This window comes from Crocodylus porosus, unplaced genomic scaffold (assembly GCF_001723895.1).
Source record: "Crocodylus porosus isolate Cpor-Errol unplaced genomic scaffold, CroPor_comp1, whole genome shotgun sequence".
In the NCBI taxonomy this organism is placed as follows: Eukaryota; Metazoa; Chordata; order Crocodylia; family Crocodylidae; genus Crocodylus; species Crocodylus porosus.
In genome coordinates, this window is record NW_017728915.1 from 40,878,436 (window position 1) to 40,890,196 (window position 11,761).

Consider the following 11,761-nt stretch of genomic DNA (forward strand, 5'->3'; position numbering starts at 1 on the left):
CGGCGCTGCGGGCCGAACTCCACGCGCTGCACCTCGAGCGCCTGCGGCGGCTGGACCGCGCGGGGGGCGCCAGGCACGACGTGCTCGCGGTGAGTCGGGGCGGCCCGCACCCTACCGGCGCCCACGGGAACGCCCGGCCGTGACATTTCACGGGGAGGGATCCATGGTTATTTCTGCACGCGTCACGAGCTCGGTAGGAGCGATCGCTGCGGAGCCCCCTGCGCGTGTGCCGGCAGAACGGAAGCGCCCTTGGCCCGCAGCGCCTTCGCGTGCCAGCTGGGCCCGGAGCCGCGCTTTGCCGCGTGGCGAGGCCCGGCGCTGGTCCAGACGGCCGGGGCGGGGGGCTACCGCCTCCGGTGACGCCTGTACCGTCCCTCGGCCGGGGCTAAGTCTGTGCCGCGCCGCGCCAGACCCGCGCGCCGAGGTGGCAGGCATTTGGGGTGCTGGGCCGACTACACCTTGGAGCCCTGGTTCGGACCCTGAGCGAAAGGGGGCTAAAATTCGGTATGGCTACAGGTCACGGAGACGGGTTGTGACTTGATCTTTCAAGGTCCCTTCCAGCCTTACAGTCGAGTCTGTTCCTGCCTGGTGCGGGGGCCTGGGCCCAATGATCTTCCAAGGTCCCTCCCGGGATGACACCTGCTGTGTTCGGTGTCGGATCAGCTGTTACCTCCATCTGACTGAGCCCTCCCTGAACGGGACCGTGCCTCGGAGCCGTTTGGGCGCTTGCTTCCCAGTCCCCTACGGCCTAGGGTGTTTCCATGTGCAAAGCAAGGTGCTGCCTCTGACCTGCAGAGCCCAGGAGGTTTGGGACCTTGCTGTTGACCTCAGCTCCTCAAGCCCAAGCCCTCCCAACCGAAGCAAGGGCACAGCCCGCACCTGTCTTCTGAGGGGGCCCCGTGTTTGGGGACGTGCTCTCCTCTTGGGAGGCGTCCAGAGTAAGGGCTCATTAGTTTTCCCGTGTGCCGCCAAGCCACAACTCTCCCTTTTCAGCGTGGTTAGTGTTGGGCATGTTGCACTCATGAGCGGTCCTTTTATTTGCTAGGTGCTCATAGCTGTATTTCTGTATGCTTAAATGTCTGATGTTGATTTGTAATGCAGGTCAGAGACAAAGAGAAGGATTGAACATGCCAAATAAAATTAGACTGCATATTCCCTGAACCCTCTCAAACTCCCTTTCCAACAGACAATTAGATAATTGTTCTGCAGACTTTTCCCATGAAACAGTGTGACTGGCTTTCCAAGATGTGCCTCAGGATTTAACTCTTCAAAAATGAAGTTTTCTCTTCCAGCTGGGATTTATGTGGGGCCAAATTTGGGCCTGCATCGAATAGCTGCAGCTGTTGTAGGCACCTGAATAGGACATAGGTACAGGCGAGACTGAATCTGGATCTTCAGATCTTTATTTAAGAAAGAAGATGAGTAGTTGCTGTTGTGCACCAGCCAAAGGGCTAACTGCATAGGCCAGGCTCACACCTTCACAGATGGATTGGGCTTGCTAGCTGTAGCCCCGTAAACTACTGCGCAGAGTAAATGTTGGCTGGCACTGACTTGACTTCTGCTATTTTGACAGTTGTACTTTGGGCATACAGCAGTGTCAGGTGGGCTATAAGATGTTCTGTATCTACAGTACAGTTTGTAAAAGTAATAAATTCTTAGTAATACACAATTTCCCTGCAAGACTGCTGTTAAACCTTCACCGAGATAGAGACCTTGCCATTTCTCGTGTAGATTAGCAGGGTTATATTGTGCTAATTCTAAAGGGCAGCGATACAAGAAAGACAAGCTACTAAATTATACTACTGAAGTGTATTCCTTATTTGAACTGTTCCATTGTGCAAAGACTCAAGATTCTCAAACAGCAAAACTCAATACAAAAAGCTCCATCAGGAGACTGTTAAGGCAGCTTGGTTAAGCACTCAGGAACTGGAAAAAGGCAAAATTAAGCCTGTACATAAACCCTGCTTCCTGCTGCATGTGAATAGATATGAGGCGGTTTTAAAGCCATGTTTACATAATATTTCTAGAAGGATTTTCTAAAAAGGGTAAGTGGAATTCCCAAGCTAGGCAATGGAGGCTCATATCTGTTATCAGCTCCTTTCTTCCACACCATGTTGAGGAATCCCCTTCTCAGTGCAGAGGGAAAAAGTGTTTTTTCTCCCTCAGAACAACTGCAGAGGGATGAAGGGACCCTGCTCCTTCTTATTCCTCCATCTGTTGACAATGGGAGGCACCATCCCACATTGCCTTTTCACAAGAAGCACTCAAGCCTGTTCCAGTTCTTGAAGCCAGTGGCCTGCCTCAGACAAGCCTGCTTTGCACATCGGTGTTGTTGCTTGTCTACAAAGCACTACCTGCTGTGTCAGCCCAAGCACTGTGTGGGCCATGCAACCCAGCTGCCTCTGACTAAATGCCAGTGCAGATTCCTGATGTCTGGCAAAGTTGTCTGAGCATTTCTGCCCAAATTCCCCAGTTTAATTTAATAGGAGCTAATCACTCTGAGTACTTGGAAGTTACCTTATGCATCTTGAGTGCTGCTCCAAGCAATTAATGAAGTGTTGGGTTTCATGGGAATTTCCAGCGACTCATTTCCATAGTTGTTCTGTGTTGCTGTGCAGTTGCTTTCTCAGCCTGTCCCTGTCAGCTGAAGTACTGTGCCAGTCAGAGTCCTAAGAAGCTTGAGGCAAAGCCTGGGTTTACGTGGTATGACTTACAACTGTAATTTTTAGTTAGATGCACCCACCTGCTGTTAACTTTGCCAGGGGATCCTGATAGTTGTGCTTGTCAGCATGGTCCTCGCACCAAAAGGCACCAAGTTGTACATTGGGTTTCTACCACAAAAACATGTGTGTTGGAGTTGTCGCTGGATCCTCAGTGAGTTTCAATCTTGTCTCCCATTCCAAAAGCGCCAAGATGAAGGAAGCTAAATAGCTGTGGCACTGAAAGAGCAGGGAAATGTCAATCTTTCAGGGACCCAAGTCACTACAGGACCTTAACCAAACCTTTGAGAAGACTTAAAGAAATTCTGCTTACAACACTGAACTGCAGTTGTGTCTTGTTTTTGCTCCTGCAAGGACCAGGTGGTACCCGACTTGTAGTGGATATGGATAATGTTCTTAGATTTTACGCAGGACTGAGAAGGCCTGTGGAGTCCAGTCTCCTGCATTAGCAGGTGGCCACTTATCCAAAAGGATCCACAAGTTTATCAGCTCTGACTGTCTCGTACACAGCAACTGCAAAAACAAACAGAAACCCACCAGAACAAACTGGGTGAATGTTGCAGTTTGTGTGGATGTTTTTTCAATGTAATGATGTAAACATTAACACCTCATACCATTCAGTAAGCATTAGAGTTGGCATTCAGATGAGGTAGGTAATATTGCCATAAGGTTTTCCAAAACTCTGACCTTTTAGACCAGAACTTTTCAGATCTGTGTCAAAAGGTTTGGGAGTTCCCCCCCATCCCCCCCAAGTCAAACTCAGAAAAACCCAAGCCAAAATAAAGTAAATCAAACATTCATCTTCAGGATTTTTATAAATAAAATAAAATCGGAGGAAAATATACTTAAAATTGAATGCTTTTTTTTGTAGCAGCTCCAGGAGACTGAAATGCTTGAATTTTAAGAGGAGATGGCCCAAAGGGAAAGGAGGTACCTTTCTGTAAAAATGGCTTTTGATTTGGCCACTTAGTAATAAGATTTGAGTTACTTTTGCATGTACCCTGTAGTCTTTATTTTCCAATGAAGGCGCTCTCAAAGAGCTACCTTCTAACACTCAAAAGGAAATTAGGCGGTGTATGCGTGTGTAGTTAAAATGTGACACCACATTTTGGGCCTTGGTCTGTTGGTTGTGGGGAATGTAGGAGCAGTAAGCAGTGAGGTGCTCAGTAGAAATCTGGGGTCAGGGGGCATGCCCGGAGGAAAGAACGATAGAGATGGGGTACAGAAGAATACTGTCAAATTCTCACTGCGTTTTACCTTATTATTAGGAAGGAGATAGGAATACTCTCATGATCTGATCCTGGTCAGGTCATTGCCTAGGGTCTTTCAGCAAGAAGGAAGCACCCTCTTTCCTCAGCATGCTCCCAGGAGGAAAGCCCAAATGAGGGAGCAGCCAGCCCAGCAGTTGTCCTGCGGAACACCCAGTCCAAACCATTCTCGGGTGCTTAGAGGCTTTTGTGGGTGACTTACTAGGCTGGGACAAGGGTGATGAGTGTGTTAATTTACTAGCTCTGCCTATGGCTTTCTGCATTACATTGGCCAAATCACATCATTTCCATTCCTAGACAGGTGTTATTTGTTATTAGTCTTGCTTGGGAAAGAAAGCATTAGCTGACTGGGCAGAAGGCTTAAAAGGAGGCTCCAATTCCAGTCTGAAAAGTCTTCTGAGGGAAAATGTGTGCTGAGTGAGAGTGAGCTGGTGATGGGAATGGGTTGGCAAAAGCTTCTAGGCCAAGGGTACCAGGGCTAGGAAGAAGACACAGCCTCTAGAACGGTGGTCCTCAGCCTTTTTAGACTCCAGGCACCGCTCTGAAAATACCAGCTCTTAGATTTTACATGTTTTTGACTGTAGAAAAATGATAGAGTGATTCTCTTGTTGCAAAGAACTCAAACCACCACAGTGCTTTGAACACTGGATTCCTATTTGAAATCTCTGGGTTTATCTTGTGAATCATGTTTGCATGCCTAACAGTGCTATACCCACATTGCATAGCACCCTTGAAAGGTGCTCAGGGTGCCACAGCATCCTAGTTAAGAATCACTGGTGTAGAAGAACAGGTTTGAGCTTCTCACCTGAGGAGGAAAATATTCCTCACAGACCTACATGCTCGCAGTTATCTGGTTCATGCTTTCCCCCTTCTTAAATATAGGTACTGCATTTGCTGCTCTCTAACCTTATGCTGTCACCCAAATTCATTAAAAATCCTTGCTGCCTTTATTGTTCCACTTGATGATTCCTTTAGAATTAAAGAATGGAGACTATCTGGTCCTCCCCTCTTCAGCAAGTTAAAAGCTGCTGTTTCCATGTGTTTGTCTTGCTTAAACATCCTACCTTTGCCCCCATGTTCATCATCATCGCATTCTTTACTGAAGACTGAGATGACATGCATTTAATGTTTAGGCCACACCTACATTCTCTTAATTTCACCCCCCATTTGCACCCTTACTGCCTCCACTTCTTGCCTTGCTCTCTGCTTATTTGTATGGCTGAAGGACGCTGCTGTTAGTTTTAATTTCCTTTGCAAGGTCTCACTCAGCTTGACTTTTGGCAATTTTCCCTTGACCCCTGTACTTTCTGATCTCCAGGAAAGTGGGTTTTTTTGCCAGTCAGCCTTCTCTTACATTTCTTATAGGCTCCCTGCTTCCTTCTGATACCCTTGTTTTTGAAGCGATTATTTGTTCACATAGGTCAGGAGAGGTGTGGGTTTTTAAGAAAAGGAGAGGAGAAACCAGCCTGAACCATGATGCAGATGCCTGAAAGCAGGGCATAAAGGATTCAGAGCCAGTAATGGCAAGACAGGCTAACTGGAGTAGACCTGACAAGAAGGGCAGGTAGATTATTTCAGAAGTTGATGGGTAGTGCGGGGGACAGAGATGCTGAGAAAGGGTCTGTAGGCAGTGTCCATCTCCATCAGCCTACATAAAATATGGATGCAGGTACCTTGACTTCCTGAGAATTTTCAAAAGTACATCTAATTATTGTCGTGGCAATTCATGTCGTAATTAAGGGCTTTGAGGACTCTTGACTATACTGCTTTGATTGAAACAAAGACAAAACAGTTTTTCTGAGTTTATTCAACGCTCATTCACATGCATTTTGTAATAGTTCTGGGGCAAAGTGGCTGTTCACTTTGTCGTGTCTCATATTTTACATACACCTATAACCAAAGTGCATATGTGAACAGGAGCCTGGGACAGAACATTGCCTTTCCTCTACCTGAGACTGGGTGGGAATTGCATAGGCGGGAACCCTTTCCTGGTACAAACTGTTAAAGAGATGAGGCCACTCTTGATTTTGGAGCACTCTGGGGGAAGGTAGCAGCAAAAGGCTCGGTGTGGTGGGAGGCTGGCTGCCCAGTCGACTTGCTTGCTGGGTTGACAATACATTGAACTTACATTATCACCAACACTCTGTGTGTGCGCCGTGGGAGATACTGGTTTTGGATCCATTTTGTGGCTCCAGACGTTGGTCCAAAGCCTTATTTTGACCACAGCAAGCCCTCTAATTTTATTGGGGAAAAAGCAATTTCTTTGAAATTGGTCAACATTTGATTAAAGAAGAAAGATAACTGTCTCCTCAAGTGTCTGGAGTCCAAGGTGTTGTTTTCAAATGCAGAGCCATCAGGTGACCCCTTATTCAGAGCTGAAGTTTGCAGACTTCTCACATGGATGGCACAAATTCTGCCTCCACCAACAGACACATCTACAGGCCAGTACATCTGGAATGTACAGGCTAGTTCTGAATGCAATTCATCTTGAAGTGTAAGTGATGAAAATAAGGATGACAAATATAAGATAGTAACAATGTTCAGAATTAATTGGATTTGTGTCACTGAAGCTACTGGTAAGAGATGTATACCGTGGTCAGTTAGACATGTGAAGTTTTAAATGCTTATCTGCTAGACATGCTCCCAGCTGGTTTTGTCCTCTGAGTCTGAAACTTTAAAGCGGGGGGCAGGGGACAAGCCCTCTTTCTAACACCCTGGGGTAGATTGTGCTCTGCTGAACCCACAATTCTGCAGTTTTAGAAACCCACGTGGGCTGTGGTTCACAAAATCCAGCATATGTAGTTTCCAGGGGACCAAGGGTTAGTCTCATGAACTGCATGTTACTTTGCACCCAAAAGGTGCTCTCATGTGTTGTAAGAATCTTTACTCTGCGTTTTGTTTTTTTTTTTAAGTACCATGCTTCTGTTCCTGGACCACATGTAATTTGGCCAACTCACATTGTAACCTCTGATATCCTTGTGCCTACTTAAACCATTATTTCCTACCCTCCATCAGTGGATATATTTGTGCACAATTTAATTCATAACAAGGAGATTGGTTTTCAGCACTAATGTAGATCAAGGATGCTGTTGCATTGTCTGCTGCTTGTTTTCAAAGTGAAGGCCAAGATAAAAACTCACATTCAGGGATAAAGCAGTAGCTCCAAATTAAAATTAGTATGACAGTTTTAGAATTTACCTGGCAAGCAGATTCTTTTCTAAAGTTCAAATGCAAGATTTTGTTGTTTAATGCTTTGAATTTGGATATGGAACAGTCCTCATTCCATCTTGTTCCTTGTTTACTGTCCCTATGATAGACCAGTTTTAAAGATCAGTATTTATTGCAAAATGCAACAGCTGGGTGGACACAAGATATAAGCTGGTAAATCTTATCTTTCTAACCATTAGAACAAGTACTCAAATAGTATTCCCTCTTGACTGGCAACTGTGAACTCCCTGGTACCCGTCACAAAAACAATCTCTGTTTAACTGTTTTTTAGATTATACGGTTGATGCTCTATAAGTAAACAGCAAGCAATATACTGCCCAAAACAGGGCGCCCAACTCAGGCCATGTGCGACAAGTGCCACAGACAGCCTCCATATGTGGCACATGGTGGATTGAGGAGGGGCCAGACATCACAGTGGCAGATAGGGGAGGGAGCAGAAAACAGAGCAGCAGATTGGGAAGTGAGCCCAGGATAGGAAACAGAAAGCAGAGCAGCAGATCTCGCAGGGGAAGGGGACCAGAGTGGTACTGGGGGGATGGTGTGGGCTAGTTTGTGACACACCTCCCAAAAGCACTGGGTCCCAGTCAGCCTACGTGTACAACTAAAGCTTTACTGCTGGCCATGCATTTATAAGCATGGTAGGTATTTGTTACCTCATCTGCAGTTATTATCTGATCGTAGGATCCAAAAAAAGAGTGTGTTGCCTACAAAAGCTTATGCCTTTCCGGACAAGTTAGTCATTAGGGTGCCACCCTGCTCTGCCTCCTGTCATTATGTTGTTACGGACAGTTCTCAACTACATATGTGCACATATCCTGGTCCTAGCTGTTTCAGGTTACAGCCTTAATAATCTTGTCTTGGTTTTGGTCTGAATTATTAGTTGATCTGGCTGCCCAGGTCATGGTATTTGAGGGTGACCTAGTAAATCTCTTGCAAGATCTCTTCTTCATACTTAACTGTGTGTTTTAATGATGGATGCAGGGCAAGCGTAAACACAGTTGGTTTCTGGTGGTCTGGTCAGGGCAACAGCCACTTGCATTACAAAGTGTGAGGTTTTTTGATTCTGGTTTTTTTCACACACATTTAAGGATTTTATGCAAAAACACAACTCTGTTCCAAATCCTAGATGTGACCCCGTGGTACCTGTTGCAGTCTTGTCAACCTCATGGCAAGAAATTGGAGTGACAGTGGCTACTGCTAGACTGCAGAACGGGCTAGAGCAGAGAGCCCTAGGTGCCTTCCTTAGTTGGAGGAAATGCACTCCATCTTTTGACTTCCTAAACTTTGAGAAATCTCCTTACTTTTGTTTCTAATTAAAGTCTTATGTGTATGTGTAGCTTTCCCTTTTCTGATTATCTTGGTCACCTCATATTGTCGTTTTAATAGCTGTGTTGTAGGGTCCAGCCAATTTGTCCATATAACAAGTAGCTGACGGATGATACAATATTGTCTGTGACTATTTCAGAGAACACAAAATAAAAAGTTCCTTTGCTGCTCTGTTTCTTAGCCAACTTCCCCAAATAGCCTCCTGCCTTCAACATGGAAATTCTCCCAGGTGGGGTGACTGAAACCACTTGCTTTCCTTTGGTATTTTTAACTGAAACCTGGCTCTGAAGTGCTGCTGAACACTTCTGAGGAGCCCCTGCTTGCCTTCCATTCAAGCAGAGCAAATGCAATCTCCAGTATTCTTAGACCCTCTGAAGAGCTGATGCACTTGTGGGGATTCAGATGGTTCATGGAGGCTGAGTCTTGGGACAGAATCAGTTTGTCAGAAAGTGGTTTTTATTTCTGGAAGCCAAGCAGTTGTATACCATGTGCAATTCACCCCCCTTCGATTTCTCAGCCAGTGCTGATTAAGGGATAACTATGATCATTTGTGGGGAAGGCAGGGCAGAGGTGGATATGTCCCTGGTAGCAGAGTCCCAGGCAGACAGCCAGGCTAATTGCTGTATTCACAAAGAAGCATTTCTTGAGAATGTTGTATGGGGGTCCCTGTGAAAATGACTCTGGCTGGAAAAAGAAATAAGAAAGTTGGTTTAATCCTTGGATAATTTCAGTTGTGGGTTTTAGGGCAAAGAAGAGCTGGGATCAAATGAAAGAAACTGCACCTTATTAGAAGCATAAAAACTAGTGACTGTATCTTGGCCAGTGTTCCCTTTTTTCCAGTAAGCTGTCTGCTGTACGGAGGTGTATAACCCTAATGGCTTGTTGTATGCCATTAAAAGGTATTGTACACTCATAAAAGAATGACATTTTGATCAATGCTGTTAAAAGAATTACTGTCTTGACACAGAAAAGCTTTCCTGCTGCAAGTTTAAAAATATGCCTTTAAAAGCTTTTTATTGAATACCTTTGCATCCTTCAGAAATGTGCCATTTTGGCATGAGGCATGAGGTTGCTCTGAAGTATTCCATATTGTAACTGAAATGCAAACCCTCCCGTTTACCATCAGAATAGTTAAGTAGATCTACTTAACTACCATCCAGGGGACTAAAAGAAGAAGTACCTTCACCTACTAGATGTAGTCTATAAAATAAGAATTCCTTGTTTTTAGAAAAACCAAATCATTTGAGAGCCATTTCTTTTTCGTTTGGCATTGATTTTCCTCTGGCTTTGCTCAAGTGCCCTTTGAGCTTTGAAGTCATGTGTTTCATATGTAGAAGTGGGTGACACTGGGCTTGTCTACATGCACGGTAACTGCTGTGCATTAGTGAACATGTAGATCAGGCTTGTCCAACATGCGGCCTGCCAAGCCGTTTTCTGTGGCCCGCAGTGCTGTGATGGGAACCCCTTGTCCCTCCCCCAGCCCCTCAGCAGCTTCCTAATGGCTGCTGAAGGGCTGGGGAAGGGACAAGGTTCCCATGTGCACCGTGTCAGCCTGACATTGCTGACGCGATGCAGCTCCTCCCCTCCCCCCCTCATTTCACTGTGTCCCTTCCTCGCCCAGCCCCTCCCTTCCTTATTTGCATGCCAGCTCCTTTCCTCCCCCACATTGCAGGGTTTCTGTTCCTCGCCCTGCCACTCCCTTCCTCATTTGCATGCTGGCCCCGCCCTGCACCGTCCCTGCCGGCTGCGTGGGCTGGAGCAGGTCGCAGTGCAGCAGGCGGGCACAGGGGTCGCGGATGCCGTCTTGGAGGGGTGCTGCAGCCGGGCCTGTGGGAGATGCTGCTGCCACTGCTGCTGTGGCTGTTGGGGCGGGAAGCCGGTGCCGCTCCTGCATCCCACCGTTTCTGTCTCCCCGCATCCCCCCGCACCCGCAGACATCACGCTGGTGGTGGTGAGCTGCAGGCCCTGGGGAGGGAGGGACCCCTGCCGCTTGGGCTCGGGTTCCCCTGGGGGAGAGGGAGCAGGGGGATGTCCCTGCACATCCCCCACCCCCTGTAGATTCCCCACATGTCCCCCTGGCTGCTGAGCCCAGGTGACAGGGAGGACACGGCGGGGTCAGGTGGCACCCCTTGACCCCTGCGCCCCCACGCTGTGGCCAGACTGGACAGGCCTCATGAGCGCCCACTCCTGCCGGCCCACTGGGTGATAAAAAGTTCATGATCTGGCCCTACATTCAAAAAGGTTGGACACCCCTGGTGTAGATGCATCCAGTATCTCCAGTGTAGTTGGCTCCAACTGTGACTTGCTGACAACAGTTGTGAGCAGCGGTTCACTTATGGCGTGGAAGAGATCTCTGGATCCAGTGGCCAGGCAGATGTATTCCTTTTGGGCAACTTCAGTGTGTGCATTGGTATGGATGAAGGAATATGGGCAGGAGCAATCAGGCAGCCTGGTTTGGGAAACATGAGTGAGTGGGACTTACCCTGGGGGGAACTAGACCAGCTTTGGTTTGGTCATCCCAGGCACCTTTGTCTAGGATCAGGCCTTTCCCAAAGACTCTTGGCAAACCTGGTGATTCAGAAGTGGCACACCATGAACTCTGCAAGACTTAAGCAGTGCTACATTAGTTGTCTGTGACACCTGTGGTTGAAGAAACATGGACTGCAAGTTTGACTGCAGCAGACTGATGTTTCATATCAGGCTGAAGCAAGTTACCCTGGCCACCCGAATACCTCACACCTGTGGGACAGCACCGTCACTGCCAACCTCCAACAGTGCCTTCTAGCTAGGCTGACCATATAATTTTTAAGGCAATCTGGGACACTGATCCTCATCGGAGCAGTGGTGTGTAGCCTAGCCTGGCCCCTGCCTCCAGCCACTGCACAAGAGGAGCAGGGCCAAGCAGTGTGGGCAGGGTGGCACCAATCTGGGACTTTTGTTTCCATTTTCACCAACCGGGAAATACCAGGATGCCCTATGAAATCTGGGACTGTCCCTGCCAAACTGGGATGTATGGTCACCCTACTTCTAGCCTGAAGCGAAGCTAAGGTAAATGGAGCAGCGTCAGACTGCAGGAGAGCCTTTAGGGATGTTGCACACAATATCAGGAGGAACAACCGGCACTATACCTACAGGTTGGGGAACTCCATTCTTGTCAGTACAGAGGCAGAAAAGGATCTTGGAGTCATCATTGACTCCAAGATGAACATGGGCCAGCAG

At 47.3% G+C, this 11,761-nt stretch overlaps 1 protein-coding gene across 1 annotated transcript in view; it reads left to right on the forward strand.

Annotated features, from left to right (window-relative positions):
• Positions 1 to 6: 6 nt before the first annotated feature.
• LOC109310753 (mediator of RNA polymerase II transcription subunit 15-like) overlaps positions 7 to 11,761 on the forward strand; it is a 141,092-nt gene continuing 129,337 nt past the window's right edge. Inside the window, exon 1 of the mRNA XM_019536095.1 lies at positions 7 to 89. The gene's annotated coding sequence lies outside the window, so the exon portion shown is untranslated. The remainder of the gene's footprint in view (positions 90 to 11,761) is intronic.